General features: G+C 42.7%; 1 protein-coding gene across 3 annotated transcripts in view; it reads right to left on the minus strand.

The window, feature by feature from the left end:
• LOC121005428 (signal transducer and activator of transcription 5B) overlaps positions 1-20,408 on the minus strand; it is a 218,877-nt gene that overhangs the window by 65,714 nt on the left and 132,755 nt on the right. The window contains exon 1 of one of the 3 annotated variants that reach the window (XM_040438193.1): positions 14,372-14,426. The exons of the other annotated variants lie outside the window; for them this stretch is intronic. The gene's annotated coding sequence lies outside the window, so the exon portion shown is untranslated. Of the gene's footprint in view, positions 1-14,371; positions 14,427-20,408 lie in introns of those variants that run through there. 3 annotated transcript variants of the gene reach the window in all.

A 20,408-nucleotide genomic window follows, 5' to 3' on the forward strand; every position in this document is an offset into this window, starting at 1 on the left:
AACTTAGAGGGACAGATTTTGGGGCAAGATATTGTGTGGCACTGTACTATGCGTTATTTTGTTCTATGGTATTGCTGACCACCCTACTTTTGTTGCCCCACCTCCTGTCAATTTAGACCCTCCTACCATAGGTGTGTTATGTTTTTCCAGGGCCATTTTAGGTTCCCAATCCGCCCCTGTTTGTAGACCACCTATGGGTCCCCCAGGTATCTCCAACTGAAGAATGAATGGATAGGTGGTTGTGCATGTGTGTAGCTCTCTCCATTCACTTCGGTCACAGCTAGGAATAGCCCTTTAAACGGTAACAAGTTCCAATATCACAGTGTTATAGTTTATTATCAGTATGACAATAAAGAGAACAAAAACCCTATACCATAACATGGTCTTTATCTGTCAAACACACCTCATGTCCTATCACTTTTTCCACCTTCCAGTCCAATCCTTAATGGCTTCTCAAGTACAATTCACCAAACAACGTTCCAGATTAATATTTAAGCTGGATTTTTTTTCCTGTGTTTAATTTTGTGACCTTTGACTCACTTTGGATCTTGCAGACCTTTCCTTATCTGATTAGGTCTCCGAGATTAGAAATATTATTAATACAATGAAGCGGCAAACATGATAAGACGTCTTGTGCCACGAGTTTTAAGGACATTATATTTGGCCTGCAGCATCTTAGTAAATAGCCGTCAGGATAAACACTGATATTAGAGCTGGAGTCTGCATGACAAACGCCACATTAATCTTGGGATTTAAGGATTAGGCTCATGAGCCGATACCCTCCTAGGTAAAGGTTAGAACCGCTAGATTCTGATGAGAGGAAACTAGATTTGTGTCTTAATGATGAAGGAGCGCATGAGGAAAGGACATTTCATTAGAGGAAAACAGGAAGATTTGAGGCCAGACAGGGATCTGTGACATTAGCTGGGCTCTTGTTATTAGGTAACGAGTAGCGTGTTATTTACTTGCACATGCAAGCTGCTTTCTTGTGATTAAAATACAGTCGCTGATTATATGCTTTTTGATGACACACTTCTATAAAATCAATTGTATTAATGTTCTAGGAAGCTGAGATATGTGGAACTGTTTCTAGGGTCCTCATACTCAAGAACCACTCGCTTCCTACAGTATCTGCAACAGTAATTGAGGTAGTCTTCAATGATTTTCTTTCCTCGGCTAACAAAATAATGACATTTGAAAGGTTGAAGGGTCACAAGAGCCACTTTTTGGGGAAAGAAAACCAAGGGTAATGACATTTATCCCTCCATGCCATAAACAGGAACAGAAATGGCTACAAGAACCCTTCAATATGGGCAAAGCACCAAACAACTCTTCATATCTCAGCTTCTTGGAATCCATGGAATAGAATGCTTCCAGGGTGTACCGAGATATTGAGGTTGCACCTGAAAAACTATGATTTCAGATTTTGGTACAATATAAAAGTGTAAGAACACAGGGGGGAGATTTATCATAGACCTGCTTTCTGAAATCTCCTGCGCCGCCTCGTCATAAATTCAGAGCACAATCCTGCTGTCTGTGCTCCAGAATGGAATCCGTTTTCATTTGTGTCTGAAAAATGTAGTGGACCCGCTTGCCATGCCCATGCCATGGCCCTTCTACAGAAAGTGGCAAGGGGCGGCATGGAAACGCTATTTAGGACAAAATTTGTCACAAGCGGCATTTAAAATGTCATAAACACAGGGTTTGCAACTTTTTTTTTACTCCAAGAAAGAGGTGCAAAGGGATAATAAATCTCACCTGTAGTTTAGTCTGCCAAGTATTGCCAAGCGCAACAGTATAGTGTGACTTGAGATACATGATGATATCCAAGACACATCACTCAAGTGTGACACGAGCATTGAACTGTGCAAAAGTTAGACTGCGTGGACACTGCATCTTTAGCCTTTCATTGGCGGTGTGCATTAACGGTAACTTCTGATGGAAGGCTCGGATGCATGCCACTATACAGACATACATCGTCCATATGGTCCCACTGACGAAAAAAAGGCCTTTTGTATAAGAAAGCGGTCTACTGCGTTTTTATACAATTGAAAAAAATGAATGCCAATACTCAAAAGGTCAAAAGGACACTCTTGGCTTCCGTTGAGTAAATGGTCCGCTGTGGATCACCAAATGATCCCTAAAGATACACTTAATGTAAAATCGGCAATCTATGGTTCCTGCAGTCAGCAAAACAGGCCATTTGTTCACTGCAGTTCTTACAAGCTGATGACATGATGTCAACTCTGCAGCCAAGTAAACAAGGCCCAACCAGGAAGACCAGAGTGACGGCTCTGGAAAGGTGGGGATTTACTCTCTGTCCATCTCAGAAAGAATTCCTAACCCCAAATATAGACAAAAACTGATTCCCCAGGAGGTAACAAGCACTATTGAAAGCGTGTATGTCCTACTTACTTCAAGTCTTCAGCAGCTTCCGGCATGCTCCATTCACTTCTGTGAGAGTTCTGGGGGCAACCAAGCAAGTGTAGTTTCACAACAGCTGGAGTGCCGGAGGTTGCTGACCCTCTCTCTAGAGCATTTAAGGAAAACTTATGTGAGTAGACTTTAAACTAGCTGGCTCTATTTCTAGGACCTTGATGACCCAAGATATTTTCTCCAATTCTACACTCTCTCATCCATCAGCCTCAGAACTTTGAAAATTAATGCACAAAACCTCAGCGGTCAACCCAATTTTTTAACCCCTTAAGGACTTCCACCGTATATGTACGGCGGAGGTTCAGTCCCTAAACAAGGCGCCCGCTCGCACATGCAGCGGGCGCCATAGCCGCCGGGTTTCTGCCATTTTAAGGCGGATCGCATACATTTTACCCTTCAGATGCCGTGGTCAAATGTGACCACGGCATCTTATCAGACCGGAAGCGGAAGTCGCGCGCTTCCGCTCCGGTAACCGCATTCCCCGACAGAGATCGGGGAAACTGTTACATTGCTGAAATAGCCCGAAGCCTGCTTGAAGCTTTGGTACCTATTACAGGAATATACCAATACAGGCCACTAGGTGTCAGCATAGTATTGGTATAGTGCAAATGAAGTGTTCAATGATGTCTACACAGACATCAATGAACACAATGTGAACGAATCTAATGATTGCCAGTTATCGTCACCCAAGTGAAAAAAATCTTTTAAAAAAATGTAAAAGTTTTTACAAAGCTAAAAAAAAAAAATATATATAAAAAGTTCAAGTCAACCACTTTTCCTTAAAAAAAAATCTTTATGGGCACCTTGAAACCAAACCCGATTTCAGGGAAATGTTTTTTTACAGTAGAAATTAATTTATGAAGTTACTGCACGAAGTCTTGCGAGACTTCGCGAAGCAATAACTTCGACTCATCAGAGCCAATACATTCTAATACTGGAGCTCCTGCTACAACCCCTCAAGGTATTCAAAACTGATTTTACAAACTTTGCTAACCCTTTAGGTGTTCCACAAGAATTAATGGAAAATAGAGATACAATTTCTAAATTTTACTTTTTTGGCAGATTTTCCATTTTAATAATTTTTTTCCAGTTACAAAGCAAGGGTTAACAGCCAAACAAAACTCAATATTTATGGCCCTGATTCTGTAGTTTACAGAAACACGTCATATGTGGTCGTAAACTGCTGTACGGGCACACGGCAGGGCGCAGAAGGAAAGGAATGCCATACAGTTTTTGGAAGGCAGATTTTGCTGGACTGTTTTTTTTTTTTTTTACAACATTCATCTGACAGGTTAGATAATGTGATATTTTTATAGACCAGGTTGTCACGGATGGGGCGATACCTAATATGTATACTTTTTTTTATTTATGTAAGTTTTACACAATGATTTCTTTTTTTAAACAAAAGGAAAAAAAAAATCATGTTTTAGTGTTTCCATAGTCTGAGAGCCATAATTTTTTCAGTTTTTGGGCGATTACCTTGGGTAGGGTATGATTTTTGCGGGATGAGATGACTGTGTTATTGGCACTATTTTGGGGTGCATATGACTTTTTGATCGCTTGCTATTACACTTTTTGTGATGTAAGGTGACAAAAAATGGCTTCTTTTACACAGTTTTTATTTTCATTTTTTTATGGTATTCATCTGAGGGGTTAGGTCATGTGATATGTTTATAGATACGGACGCGACGATAACTAATATGTATACTTTTTTTTTTTTCCCCTATTTTTTACCAATTTTTTTTTACTTTATTTGGGGAAAATGACGTTTTTGTTTATTTTTACTTGAAACTTAATTTTTTGGGGGGAAAACTTTATTTTTTAAACTTTTTTTTCACCTTATTTTTTGTCCCACTTTGGGACTTGAACTTTTGGGGGTCTAATCCTTTACAATGCATTCCAATATTTCTGTATTGGAATGCATTGGCTGTATGAGTAATACAGTGAGTATTACTCATACAGCTTCCGGCCTGTGAGATCCAGGGGGCTGGATCTCACAGGCTCGTCACCGGAAGGCAGCGCGATTCCTTCCTTAGGCATCGCACTGCCTTCCATGCCATTGGGTCCCCCCTACAGCCGCATGGGGACCCGATGGCACCGCCGATCGCCGCCGCAAACCGCAGGTAAAGCCGCAAACTGCAGGTCTGAATTGACCTGCGGTTTGCGGCGATCGCCGACACGGGGGGGGACGGGGGACACAGGACCCCCCCTTCCTTGCATGTAGCCAAGGTGCCTGCTCAACGATTTGAGCAGGCACCGGGTTCCGATCACCGCCAGCCGGGCGGCGATCGGAAATACACAGGACGTACCCGTACGCCCTGTGTCCTTAAGTACCAGGACATCAGGGCGCACCAGTACGCCCTGTGTCCTGAAGAGGTTAACCCTTTCATGACCAGACCATTTTCCATTCATTTGTTTTTTACTCCCACCCTTCCCAGAGCCAAAACATATATAATTTTCCATTCACGTAGCCATATGAGGGCTTGTTTTTTGAGGGACAAGTTGTGCTTTTTATGGCACCATTTACTGTTGCATAGGATTTCACCCTTTTCAATGCAAAGAATGAAACTGTGTCTAATCTGTGAAGCACCCTTTGGTGAGTTACTTTTCTGCTGCAGAAAATCCGCAGCTAATCAGTCACTTGTGAACCCCGCTATGGGCAACTAAGCCAATTTTCCTTGGCACCAGTGTTCTTCAGAAGATGCGGCCGACTCGCACCATTTTTCCCAGACTGCACCTGACACCCAAGGATAGGTCATCAATAGGCTTGAGCGAATCGACCTTCGGATCATAGATCAGAAGTCAACCCATTCAAAGTCTTCTATTTTAATGCTGTATCTATACAGCATTAAAACGCATTGGCTCCAAAGTGGAGCCAAAGTTCATTTCGGCCGAAGTCGCGCAAGACTTTGGTTAATTCCTACTGTGCGCATATATGCATATTGAAAAACAATTTAAAAAAGCAATTTGATTGCCATTTTATTGCTTTTATAATAGTTTTTTAATACGCAGATATGCATACAGGAGGAATTAACCGAAGTCTCGAACGAATTCGGCCTAAACGAACTTTGGCCCCATGCAGCCACGGCTACAGCATTAAAATCGAAGTATATGAAACAATTCAACTTCGAATCTATGATCTAAGGGTCAATTCGCTCAAGCCTAGTCATCAAAATTGTAGTCGCAGGAAACTCTTTTAAGGCCATACATGTAACAGAGGTATTGGGCATCTTTCCACACCACCGTAAACATGTACAGGTATAGGATATGTTAGACATCACTACTGTTACTCATCCCCAAAAGGAGTAAAGGACATTTAACGGCCAATAATCTAAAAAAGAGTGAGGCAATTTTTTCTAGATGCAACAAGTTATGCGAGATGAATCATAAGGAGGAAAAGAATAATTGTCTATTGTGGAATTTACAACACAAATTATTTATCAACTATATCAAAGTGTCAGCAGGATATAGATCTGCTCACAGCAAGAGGCAAGTCCACAAACTGCGAGACCTCGTCCTGCCACTTGTGTCAAGAAAAACTCAAACACACAAGCCAATCCATGGGGGTCATTTATTATGACACCCGATGGCAGAAACTCAGGGGGAAAAAAAAGAAAGAAAACTCACAAACTCATAGAAGTGTGCCTAAATTTAGCCACAAGTGGCATTTCTAAACCGCCCTTGTCACTTTCTGAAAAGGGGGTGCGGTGTCCGCGGGGCTACGAGCCAGGGCTGTGGGGTCGGAGTCAAAGCTAGTTTTGAGTGGAGTCAGTAGTGAGGTACTGACTGACTCCAGCTTAAAAAATATTATGCTAATAATACTGTGTAATTAACTTTCATATAAATTTATAAATGTTTATCATAAATATAGTTTATGTTCTATCAATCTAAGGCCCTTATTTATCAAAATTAGTGATAAGCAGGGTGTTCTAGTGATGATAGAGAATCAGTTCTCACCTCTCCTGTACTCTCCACTGTCCTTATAGTATAGACAGTAATAAACAGAATGTTTTAGTGGTGAAAGAAAAATCAGTTCTCATCTCTCCTGTGTCTATACTATAAAACAGTGATACGCAGAGTGTGCCATTGACTATAGAAAATCAGTTCTGACCGCTCTTGTGTTCTCTCCTGCCCTATAATATAAACAGTAATAAGCAGGGTGTTCTAGTGATGACAGAGAATCAGTTCTCACCTCTCCTGTGTTCTCTTTTGTCCCTTATACTATAAACTGTGATAAGCAGGGTGTTCTACTGATGATAGGTAATCAGTTCTCATCTTGCCTGTGTTCTCTCCTGTCCTTTATGCTATAAACTGTGATAAGAAGGGTGTTCTAGTGATGATAGAAAATCAGTTCTACCCTCTCGTGTTCTCTTCTGCCCCTTATACTATGAACAGTGATCAGCAGGGTGTTCTGATCATAATCAGTCCTTGTCTCTTCTGTGTTCACTCCTGCCTCTTATAATAGGTTATCTTCATGCTGCTCTGGGGTCCTTAGTTACAATGCCTGAAACTGTGCTGCACAGACTAAGTAGTATAGATACTGAGAACAGGGGCCCTGTACCACGTGATGCACCCCCTGAAATAGACAAAGGGGCTGGTTGGAAAAGTGCGCCACTGGTCAATAAATTTCTATGGGAGCACTGGAGATCACAGAGTACAGCGCTCTACTCTCTCTGGCACTCGTATAAAAATTAATGACTCATTGGTGCACTTTTCCGACCAGCCGCTTCCGACCAGGAATCCTACACATACTCAGTTGTCAGAAATATCTATAGAACTGATGGGTAAAGTATGTTGTCATTAGTTTGATGGCATTATCTGTCCTCAAAGGTGCAAAATGAAATATTAAAGTCTGCCAAGAGCTAAAAAGAGGAACCAGCCCAATGTAACTGCCCTAAAGGCTGGTAAAGGAGGACATTGTTAGGCCTTGCTCACATTTCCATATCTGTTTGATGTCAGTGGAAAATCCATCCACGTTTCATCACTGAAGAGGTCTGTGAAGGATCCGTGTTCCAATTTTTTGCCCTCTGTGTGTTGTTCATATTCCACAGACACTGCACAGCTGAAAATTTATTTCTAGAGCCTCTCCTACCAGTAGTCAGTGCAAAACAGACCAAACACGGATGCCATCTGTATTCTATCAGTGTTTTTTTTATGGATCCATAGACGTCAATGGGCATGTTTGGTCCATGTCACAGACCAAAGTAGTGCAAAATAACTGATGTGTGAACACATTAAAATCAATGTTACATGCGCTGTCCATGGAAAATGCAGATAGGACATGTCCATGAAAAATGGAAAATGTTAAGGAGGCTTTACAGTCAAAGTTCTGCATGAATCATCAAGGATTTTCTAAGTGAACTTGGCCGGACTAATAATCTTATCCAAATGGCCCTCACAACCTTAGCTTGGGTATTCACCAAATTAAGGGAAATTCATAATATTTTTTACTAATTAAATTCAGATAGTAAAACAAGTTTGTTTCTTTTATACTGTTACTACTGTGTGTTAGTTAAAGGGGGTTCTGCAGTTCTTTTAAACTGATGATCTATCCTCTGGATAGATCATCAGCATCTGATCAGCGAGGGTCCGACACCCAGGACCCCTGCCGATCAGCTGTTTAAGAAGGCAGCGGCGCTGGCAGTAGCACCGTGGCTAAGCTCCATTCATGTGAACAGAGCTTAGCCCCACCAAGGCCAGTGAAACTAGTCATGACGTCACTGGGCCTGAGGGAAACTGAGGGAAGGCCACGGCGCTCCTGGAGCGCCGCTGCCTTCTCAAGCAGCTGATCGGCAAGGGTCCCAGGTGTCGGACCCTCGCCGATCAGATGCTGATGATCTACAGAACTGCAGAACCAAGATCTATCTTCTGGATTGATCATCAGCATCTGATCGGCCGATCAGCTGTTTGAGAAGAGGTCTCATACAGAGGTCTGATGGAGCTGGAGGTCTCATACAGAGGTCTGATGGAGCTGGAGGTCTCATACAGAGGTCTGATGGAGCTGGAGGTCTCATACAGAGGTCTGATGGAGCTGGAGGTCTCATACCGAGGTCTGATGGAGCTGGAGGTCTCATACAGGGGTCTGATGGAGATGGGGGTCTGATGGAGATGGGGGTCTGATACAGAGGTCTGATGGAGCTGGGGGTCTGATACAGGGGTCTGATGGAGCTGGGGGTCTGATACAGGGGTCTGATGGAGATAGGGGTCTGATACAGGGGTCTGATGGAGATAGGGGTCTGATACAGAGGTCTGATGGAGATAGGGGTCTGATACAGCTGGGGGTCTCATACAGAGGTCTGATGGAGATAGGGGTCTGATACAGAGGTCTGATGGAGCTGGGGGTCTGATGGAGCTGGGGGTCTGATACAGAGGTCTGATGGAGCTGGGGGTCTGATGGAGCTGGGGGTCTGATACAGGGGTCTGATGGAGATAGGGGTCTGATACAGAGGTCTGATGGAGATAGGGGTCTGATACAAAGGTCTGATGCAGCTGGGGGTCCGATACAGAGGTCTGATGGAGATAGGGGTCTGATACAAAGGTCTGATGCAGCTGGGGGTCCGATACAGAGGTCTGATAGTGGTCAGAAGGAGCTTAGGGGTCTGATGAAAAAAATATTTTTTTCTCCCTCTATATCCTAGGTGCGTCTTATGGAGTGAAAAATACAGTATATTAGATTAAGAGAAAATTGATTCATCTCATCAGCAGGTCTCCTTGATAAGTGGGGGCTGTCCCCGCAAGTGAAGAGGCACCCTGACAATTTCCAGCCTGCGCCGCTGAACCTGTGCAGACTCCGAAATGTATATCCAGCCCTGTCAATCTTGTAGTAGAGGTCCATTTACCCTTACACTGCTAAGTGTACTATGGCATGTAGAGTAAATTCTGAAACTCCACAGGAAGATAAGTTATAGCATGGTCACATACCAATGTACACACTGTGAGCTGCCAAAAATATGCCACAATGTCACAGGGCCAGATTTGTACTAACTTGCTGCATCGTCATTGATCAGCTTACAGTCATACAGTGTTCTATATTTTCCCTACAGACATGCTAAATACAGAAGGTATGTAAAGTAGGACAAAGATAAAGTCAAGTCCCACTTTTGTGGGGATCTATGAGGTTATACGGTGTAGAACAGTTGTCACTGAGAAATACAGATAGATGAATTTATGTAAAAGCTCATACACAAGAGCAAAACACGATACATCGCCTATAGCTGTCTGTAGGGTCATACCATAAATCCTCGACTCAGATTTTATATCCAGGAACACCAAGGTGTTTTCATAAAAAAACGGACAGAAAAATATATTGTGGCATTGTATGCTGTATTATGGAAGTATAGTCTTCTAGAAGAAAACAGTGCTGCCCATAATTATTCATACCGCTGGCAAATTTTGACTTACTTACTTTTATTCAACCAGCAAGTAATTTTTTGACGGGAAATGACATAGGTATCTCCCAAAAGATAATAAGACGATGTACAAGAGGCATTATTGTGGAAAAAAAACATTTCTCAGCTTTTATTTACATTTGAGCATAAAGTGTCCAGTCCAAAATTATTCATACCCTTCTCAATAATCAATAGAAACGCCTTTATTGGCTATTACAGCAATCAACGCTTCCTATAATGGCAGACCAGCTTTTTGCAGGTCTCCACAGGTATTTTTGCCCATTCATCTTTAGCAATGAGCTCCAAATCTTTCAGGTTGGAGGGTCTCATTGCCATCACCCTGATCTTTAGCTCCCTCCACAGATTCTCAATTGGATTCAAGTCTGGACTCTGGCTGGGCCACTCCAAAACGTTACTGTTGTTGTCTGCTAACCATTTCTTTACCACTTTTGCTGTGTGTTTTGGGTCATTGTCATGCTGAAATGTCCACTGGTGCCCAAGGCCAAGTTTCTCTGCAGACTGCCTGATGTTGTCGTTGAGAATCCTCATGTATTGCTCTTTTTTCATGGTGCCGTTTACTGTGATTAGGTTCCCTGGTCCATTGGCTGAAAAAAATCCCCAAAGCATTAGGTTCCCACCACCATGTTTGACAGTGGGGATTGTGTTCTTTGGGTTAAAGGCTTCTCCTTTTTTTACGCCAAATGAAGGAAACATCATTGTGGTGAAACAATTACATTTTTGTTTCATCTGACCATAACACAGAAGACCAGAAGTCGTCATCTTTGTCCAGATGAGCTTTTGCAAAGGCCAAGCGAGCCTTTGTGTGCCTTACCTGGAGAAGTGGCGTCCTCCTTGGTCTGCAGTGTGCAGTGTCCGTTGGATTGTCTGCCTTGAGACATTGCCACCAGCAGAGCCCAGATTCACCAGGATGGCCTTGGTGGTGATCCTTGGATTCTTTTTCACCTCCCTAACTATCCTGCTGGCCAGCACAGGTATCACTTTTGTATTCCGACCACGTACTCTGGGATTTTCCACAGTGCAGAACATTTTTTTTTGCTCAAATGTAAATAAAAGCTGAGAAATGTTTTTTTGGTTTTTTCCCCACAATAATGCCTCTTGTACATCGTCTTATTATCTTTTGGGAGACCCCTATGTCATGTACCGTCAAAAAATTACTTGCTGGTTGAATAAAAGTAACTTTAAGTCAAAATTTGCCAGGGGTATGAATAATGATGGGCAGCACTGTAGGTGCACTGTCACACCATGTCACCTCTTCAGTAATTCTGTACTGAAGACAAATACTACATGTCCCAGCAAGTCTTACACAGTTCATCTTCACAGAAATGTGCAAGACGGAGAGAGGAGTGATCAGCCCAATGAATCCTCTCCGATACTGCTCTGGAACACAAGAACGCTTGCTGGCGGTATTCACTATAAGCCGCTCATCCCACACAGAAGAAAAAAATATATTAACCATTTGGTAAAAAGATGCTTCAAGTGGCGCTTCACTTCAATATGCACTACTGCTATAGCTAATAATAGGGGAGATGCAGTCCTGGTGTGACTACTGGGTGAGGGAGGAGGAGGGGAGTCCCATGGTGCCTACTTTTTAAAATGGGGAACTGAGAGAAGCCTTGCTGTGTCGAGAGGGAAGTGGACACCTTACCGTTCCAAAGTGTTACTAGGTGATAGCTAAGAAGTTGAATACTGGTGAAGTGTGTGAACTAGAGTACTAACTGAGAAAGGGGGAGGGTGGTGCTGAGACAACTTTTTGGGCATATTCACATGGAAGCTCAGCGCTGCACCATTGTGGTAAAACAGCATGTACAAGAGCAGTTTTGCTGCGAGCTTATGACACTTGTTGATTGCAGCAAAACTATAATTACTAATTAATGTGTATGGGCAGCTAGAGCACTGCTCACTTTGCTAGGCCACTCCTGTTTGTGGAGACAGCACACGCTGTACGCACGTGCAGAGTCCCTTCTCTCTTCCTGCTCACCGCTGAGTTCCCATAGACCTACAGCAGCAGGAAGGAAGAGGGAAGGGAGACGGCACGTGCGCACAGCACGCACCATCTCCTCAAACAGCAGATCGGCGGGGGTACAGGCTGTTGAACTATCCTCAGGATAGGTCATCAATATCAGATCGGCGGGGTTCATCAATATGAAAAAGCCCAGACAACCTCTTCAACCCTTTGGATACAGGAGCTTTTTTCGTTTTTGGGTTTTAGTTTTTCGTCCCTGTTATCCTAGAGCTATAACTATTTTATTATTCTGTTCACATAGCCGTATGAGAACTTGTTTTTTTGCTGGATAATTTGCACTTTTTAATTCCACCATTTAATATGGCATACAATGTAGTTGGACAAAAATTCATAATGGGGTGGAATTGGAAAAAAAAAAAAAAACACAATTCCACCAGTTTTATGGGTTTTGTCCCTACGGCGTTTTTTATGCAGAAAAATGGAATCAGTACAATTACAACGATACCACATATGTGTAGTTTTTTTTTGTGTTTTAATACTGAAAAAATAAAAACTGAAAACTTTTTTTTACATCGCCATATTCTGATGCTACTACTGAGCTGTGTGGGGGCTCATTTTTTGCGGGACAATCTTTAGTTTTTATTGATACCATTTCAGAGTGTGTGTGACTTTCTGATCACCGATGTAAAAAATTTTTTTTTTTACATTTACCTTTTTCTTAATTTTTTTTTTTTTACTTTTTAATAGCCCCTCTAGGAGGCTACAATATGCAGTACTCAGATTTTTTACAACTTGTACTGTATTCTCATAGAATGACAGTACAAGCCGATTTCGTACATATCCTATGTTGGCCTGCCACCTGCTGGCCAACATAGGAACTGCAGCTCTAATACACTGGGTCTCTTTAGAGAGACTCGGCGTATTAGAATGAATGAACTGCACCCATATCGCTGTGCGGGAATGCCGATCTTAACACTGAAGAGCGCGCTTCTGGGTTTTTCGCTATTTAGATGCTGTGGTCACACTTGACCACAGCGTCCAAAGGCTTAAATGACTGCGATTGGCGTTCTCAGACATTAGCTGGAGGCCTCTGCTGTTTGAAACAGCAGAGACCCGCCAGCTATGGCGTCCCCTGCACAAGAGAGCGGGCGCCATGTTTAAAGGTCCTCCCAGTTCCGTACAGTCTAAGGGTTAAAGGGGTTTTCCTCAGCAAAGGTCATCAATAACTGATTAGTGGAGGTCCAGCACCTGGCACTGCCAACCATTTGAAGAGCCTGTGGTGCTTCGGCCTCCTCACAGCTTAACAAGTACAGCGCTAAGGCTGCAGCTATCGATTATTTTAGTAATCAAGTATTCTACCGATTAATCCAACTATTAGAAAAGACAAGAAAAAATTTATTAAAAGAACGTTTTCTATAAAAACTCCAGTGCCATTAGCTCCCCCCCCCCCCCCCCAGTGCAATCAGTTGCTCCCCCTAGTTTCCCCTCCAATACAATTAGTTCCTCCAGCAGTGCCACCAGTTCCCCCTCCAATGCCACCATCTCCCCCCACTAACCATCAGTTCCTCCATTCCCCCTCCTAGCCATCAGTGCCAAGCCGCAGCGCCAGTGAACTAAAATGTCCTGACGATGTGTGTACGCCAGGAACCAGTGCGGCGCTGCGCAGGCAGGCGGGTGACCATGGAGCGTGAGTCATAGCTAGCTCTTCACTCACACTTCATGGTCACATTGCACAAACGAATCATCGGTGCAAAAAATTTGTATCGAGGATTTTTTTGTGTCGAGTTAATCGATTAATCTGAGTAATCGTTTCAGCCCTATACAGCGCTGTGCATTGTATAGTGGCTCTGCTTGGTATTGTAGCCCAGGCACATTTACTTGAAGATAGATCAACATTCTACTCCTGGAAAACCCCTTTAAGTGATGCTGTACTGCAGATAAATCAAAAGATGGATTTTTTTTCTCAACAAGTCTGTATTAAAAGCTGCAGAAAGTCTTGAAGACTGACACAAACAATTTCCTTTCCGTTTTTTTCTTCTAGCTTTCGTTTCCCAATGACTTCGGCTCATGAACAGACACTTTGTAGGGGAATCTAGCATACCTCTCATAAAGCAAGTGCAGAACGTTGGACCAAAAGCTCTACGATGGCTGTTGTGGTCAATATCTGACTCATCTATCTACTTAACCAACTAATTTAACACCTTGCATTTTCGTATTAAAAACAACTAAAGTCACACTCTAAAGCGGCAAGGCAGAGTTTTGGAGAGAATTCAAGTATGACATAAATGACCAGGTACATGACTTATCCAGTAGTAGTGCAGTGAGAGCGTCTATTAACAAAACTACCACAAACGATAAGCAGGGCAATGTGCAAGGAAGGTAAAGGAGATAAGCCGAGAGGAAACAGAAGTGTGAAACCACACAGAATAGGCAGCCTGGCCACTCAACGAGGGAATCACTACTAACGGAGGCTGACAATAGGGAAAATTTCAAAAGAAATTAAAATGTATGGAGAATTAAAAGGGCATCTGTCAACAGATTTGTACCTATAAAACTGGCTGACCTGTTGCATGTGCGCTTGGCAGCTGAAGGCATCAGTGTTGATCCCATGTTTAAACGTGCCCGCATTGCTGAGAAAAAAGGTTATATATGCAAATTAGCTCCTAGGAGCAACAGGGGTGTTACCCTCTCCACTTTGATTGACAGGGCTAGGCAGTGAAAATGTCATCATGCTCAGGCCTGTCAAAAGTGCCGAGGGCGTGGCAGTTGCAGAGAGAGCAGAGCCTCTAGGTGTAATAGCAATGTCACCGTTGCATATATTAAAACTTATTTTTTCTCAGCAATGTGGGCACATATAAACATGGGACCAACACAGATGCCTTCAGCTGCCAAGTGCACATGTGACAAGTCAGCCAGTTTCTGGGTACAAATCTGTAGATGGACGCCCTTTAAAATGCTGCCAGCATCATTCTCCACTGACCCCAACTACATTACATTGCCATCCCTCACTGCTACCTAAATATGTTCTACTCACATACAGAAAACAAGAGGGTGAAATAATTATTAGTTGCTGACTTGGGTCAAAATAAACCGGATCACAGCGTGGATCTAGAGTAACCAACAATGTTAACCCCTTAATGCTATATAATGTATATACTCATCATGGAGCACTGCTACTTAGTGCTCCATGATGAATATACTCCAGTTTCAGGATGGCAGAACGGCCTCAGCAGCAAGCGTCAGCCTTCATATACAGCTGACACACTGCTACAATGGCCGACATCGGTGCTGGCGCAGATCCTGGCTGTTTAACCCCTTCCATGCCTCAGTTTGTAAAGACCACTGTATGGAAGGAGTTAACAGAGAAAGAGCTCCTTCCTCTCCTATCGGGACGCTGTGCTGCCATGACAGTGTCCAGATGATTACCATGGCAACCGGAGACATTACAAAAACCTCCTGGCTTGCCATGCATCCTAAGCCTGACAGGTCCTGCCAGAAGCAGGACACTGATCAAGCTAAGGCTACTTTCACACTAGCGTTCGGAGCGGGTCCGTCTGATGTTTCATCAGACGGATCCGCTCCTATAATGCAGACGTTGCATCCGTTCAGAACGGATCCGTCTGCATTATAACTTAGAAAAATTTCTAAGTGTGAAAGTAGTCTGAACGGATCCGTCCAGACTTTACATTGAAAGTCAATGGGGGCGGATCCGTTTGAAGATTGAGCCATATTGTGTCATCTTCAAACGGATCCGTCCCCATTGACTTACATTGTAAGTCTGGACGGATCCGCTTGCCTCCGCACGGCCAGGCGGACACCCGAACGCTGCAAGCAGCGTTCAGGTGTCCGCTCGCTGAGCGGAGGCTGAACGCTGGCAGACTGATGCATTCTCAGCGGATCCGCCTCCACTGAGAATGCATTAGGGCTGGACGGCTGCGTTCAGGGCCGCTTGTGAGCCCCTTCAAACGGAGCTCACGAGCGGACACCCGAACGCAGGTGTGAAAGTAGCCTTAGTGTCAGTGAGAGGCTTAATGACAATACACTGCAATAGACTATTGCAGTGTATTGTAGAGCCATAAGACCTACTGGATCATCAAGAACCAAGTGGGTCTGGGTACAAAAAGTGTAAAAAAAAAAAAGGGAAAAAAAAATATTTCTATAAAAAAGTTAGTTTTTTCCTATCTAATATAATTGGTGAAATAAAAATATATATACTACACATGATTGGAATCGCCACGTCCGTAACAACCTATAAAAAAGGATCATATCCCGCACAATGAACGCCATTAAAAAAAAAAAAAAAAAAAAAAAAAACCAATGATGGATCTTAATATATGGAGATGCAAAATGGAACTTATTTTTAATAAAAAATGATTTCACGCTGAAAAATTTGCGTAAAACTATATAACTGTGGTATCAAACTATATAAATGTGGTATTGCCATAACCTTATCAACCCACAGCATGAAGTTATCATATAATATCTACCGCACGGAGAACCCCATAAAAAAAAAAACTATTAAAAAGACTGACAGAATTGCAATTTTTGCCCACCTCTCAAAAATGGTATAAAAAGTGATCAAAACAGTCATGTACCCCAAAATGATACAGAAAAAGTACAGTTTACCCCTCAAAAAATAAGTCCTCAAACAGCTTAGTAAACTAAAAAATTTAAAAGTTATGGCCCCTAAAAACAATTTAGGCAAATTCCATGTTAGAAAATCCATATGCCACTCCTTCACTTCTGAACGCTGCCATGCCCCCAAGCAGCAATTTACGATCACAAACTGCTTTACGATATAAACTTTTTATTGTTTATTTCCACATCCGAAGTGTTTCTATATTTTATTAAACACTTGGGTCAATACACTCACCACACCCTTCAATGAATGCCTTGAGGGGTGTCGTTTCCAAAATGGCATGACTTTTAGGTGGTTTCCTTTCTAGGAGTACCTTAGGGTCTCTTCAAAAGTGACATGGCATTCAAAAACCTTTCCAGCAAAATCTGCTCTCCAAAAACCATATGGCGCTCCTTCCCTTATGAGCCCTGCAGTGTGGCCACACAGCTGTTTACAACCACATATGGGGTGCTGCAGTATTCAGGAGAAAATGCATAACAAATAGTTGGGTGCATGTTCTCCTGTAATCCCTTGTTAAAATTAAAAATGTGGGCCTAGAGTAACATTTTGTTGAAAAATACGTAATTCTTTCATTTAAGATTGGTTAATTTTCCAAACACAAACTCTCCATACAGATGTTGCACATTGTTGAATACAATCCCAGGACCCTGATGCTGTAAGATAACTGCACAAATGACTAAGATAGCATGGCATTCTCTAAAGAGGACAGGGTCCATATGGAAAAGGATCATGGAGCCACCCCAATCGACCATGGTTCCATTAGTAATTTCATAGGTTGTCTCTATGCAGTTCAAGAATCAGTCCCTAAATGATCAGTCCTGACCAAAACAAATCTGCTGTGATCTGCACAGTTGTACAGTTCCTGACAAGGAATAATGTAATACAACATAAATACATCATAAAAAGCTAGACACAGGTTGTTAATACGCAGTATTTCAGTAAATGGCTGCATAATGAACCAACCAGAAAGCCATAAAATAGCTTAGATAGAGGGACACATGTGGTAGGTTGTTTTACTACCTCCGATGGACACTTGGAGAAGCAGATTTGTGGATGAATTACTTAAAGAGGTTATCCGAGTTATGGGGGGGAAAAAAAAAAAAACGTATAAAACTCGTCAGGACATACATATACATTAGTTAAGCTTGATTTCTTAAAAGAAAAAACATATTTACACCTTTGCATAGTTGTGTTATTCTTGCTTTGTTTACATGCTGCAGCAAAGCTGTGGGGGCGTGTAACAATGACTAAGCTCTCCCTCATGAATATTTCTGGGCGTGAATAATCTGCCCTTCCCCGCCCCCTGCACTGCAGTGCTTGCTCTGCACAACCTAACCTTCCATACAGTCACATGATCATGTCCTAGATCACACAGGCAGAAGATCTTCCTGTCACATTGCAGATCGATTATATATAGAGAGAGAGAAAGAAAGAGAAAGATGTAGATATATCATATGTATATAGAGATATAGATCAGTAAATATCATACATATATATATATATATATATATATATATATATATAGTTACTGATCTCTCTATGTACATATATGATATATCTACATCTTTCTCTCTCTCTATATCTATATATATATATATATATATATATATATATATATATATATATATATATATAGATAGATATAGATATATAGATACCGATCGGTAAATATATATCTCCATATACTTATATATAGATGGTATATATAGATATATATGTATATAGAGATATAGACCAGTAAATATATATCTCTGTATACATATAAAAATATCTATCTCTATATAAACATATAGATCAAGTATATAGATATATATATGCGTATAGAGATATAGATCAGTGTATATATATATATATATATATATATATATATATATCTCTCCATCTCTAATCTAAGCTATACATAAGGTATAGCTCTATATCTAATATACAAGTATATCTAAGGCTACTTTCACACCTGCGTTCAGGTGTCCGCTCGTGAGCTCCGTTTGAAGGGGCTCACAAGCGGCCCTGAACGCAGCCGTCCGGCCCTAATGCATTCTCAGTGGAGGCGGATCCACTGAGAATGCATCCGCCTGCCAGCGTTCAGCCTCCGCTCCGCGAGCGGACACCTGAACGCTGCTTGCAGCGTTCGGGTGTCTGCCTGGCCGTGCGGAGGCGAGCGGATCCGTCCAGACTTATAATGGAAGTCAATGGGGACGGATCCGCTTGAAGATGACACTATATGGCTCAATCTTCAAGCGGATCCGTCCCCCATTGACTTTCAATGTAAAGTCCGGACGGATCCGTTCAGGCTACTTTCACACTTAGAAATTTTTCTAAGTTATAATGCAGACGGATCCGTTCTGAACGGATGCAAACGTCTGCATTATAGGAGCGGATCCGTCTGATGAAACATCAGGCGGACCCGCTCCGAACGCTAGTGTGAAAGTAGCCTAAGCTATACTTTGTTTTGTTCCTGGGGATGGCTTTTGGTTCTGATGGCCAGTGGAATAGGGCAATGCTATTTGAAAAGGCAGCCAGACGCAGAGGCAGGGAAACGGGCACACCGGGGGATCACAGGGAGGGAGCGGGCACACCAGTCAAGTGAATATTTTCACAAGGCTGCCGGCATGGGTAAGGATCGCGCTTGCGCGATCCTTAACAGGAGCCGACGCAGAGGGAGAGGGCGGCCACACAAGGCTCTGATGTTTTAAGTACAGAGCCAGGCCACTCCCTAAGGGTCCATTCACATGTCCGCAAAGTGTCCGCAAAGTGCCCAATTTTCAATGGGGCCGGAATGTGCTGTTCGCATCCGCATTTGCGGATCCGCACTTCCAGATCCGCTAAAAAATAGAACATGTCCTATTCTTGTCTGCAACAAGAAAAGGCATTTTCTATGAGAGTTCCGGCGATGTGCGGTCTGCAAAATGCGGAATGCACATTGCTGGTGTCCGTGTTTTGCGGATCCGCAAAACACATATGGATGTGTGAATGGACTCTAAGGCAGGGATAAGCCAGTACACGAACGTCAGCACAGGGAGCTTGCTGGATGACGTCGCGGGTCACGTGACCCACATCAGCACAGAAGAAACAAGACATTATAGATAAAGAGAGTGATTTACAAAGGTAATAGTAGATATGTTATATCATATCCCCAATATGCCGGGCCCCTCACCGGTAATATACTTACCCGCTCCCTTGGACGGGGACGAGCCTCCCTAGCGTCACCCGCTTGTCCCTGTCCCCGCCTGCCATTGGCTGTTCCCCCCCCGGACACCAGGAGCGGGGTAAGTACATTACCGTTGAGGGTCACAGCACATGGGAGAGGGGGGGGGGGGGGGGGGGGAGTTTAAGAAATTGGATAACCCCTTTAATTATGCTTTATGACAACTTTAAAATACCATTAAGTAAGGGGATTATATGTTATTAAAGGAACACTAAACCCAGAAAATGCAGATAGAAAACGAAACTAATATTCCAGCACTTCTCCCATTCATCTCCACCGTTCCCTTGGTCTTACTGTGTCTCATATTGGAGTTACAACGGAGAAACATAATCTTCTCTCTGTGTCCTGTGACAAGCTGTAAGACAAGAGGCCGGAGCAGCAGCCTCCCTGCTGTGCATGGTCTGCAATAGGGCAAAAAGATGGTTATGCCCCTCCCGCTAGGCTAATCCATCTCCAACTGAACATGCCGCAGATCAGTGGGAGATTAACTCCTTTGTCCACAGAAACTGCAATCTAACAAATCGCGAGCACAACCATATTTCTGGTTTACTTTTAGAGTGACTGCACACGGTGAAGATTTATGTGCAGAAAATATAAACAAAAAAATAAATCTTCACTGTTTATCGAGTTTTGTGAGGTTTTCGGTGCAGATTTTCCGCAGATCTCACCCTTCCATTGAAAAAGGTGAAATCCACACAAGGAAAACACAATAATTTACATCCTGCAGATTTCAAAATCCGCACAGCAGCTCAATTT

The sequence above is a fragment of the Bufo bufo genome, chromosome 6 (genome assembly GCF_905171765.1).
Source record: "Bufo bufo chromosome 6, aBufBuf1.1, whole genome shotgun sequence".
Taxonomy (NCBI): domain Eukaryota; kingdom Metazoa; phylum Chordata; class Amphibia; order Anura; family Bufonidae; genus Bufo; species Bufo bufo.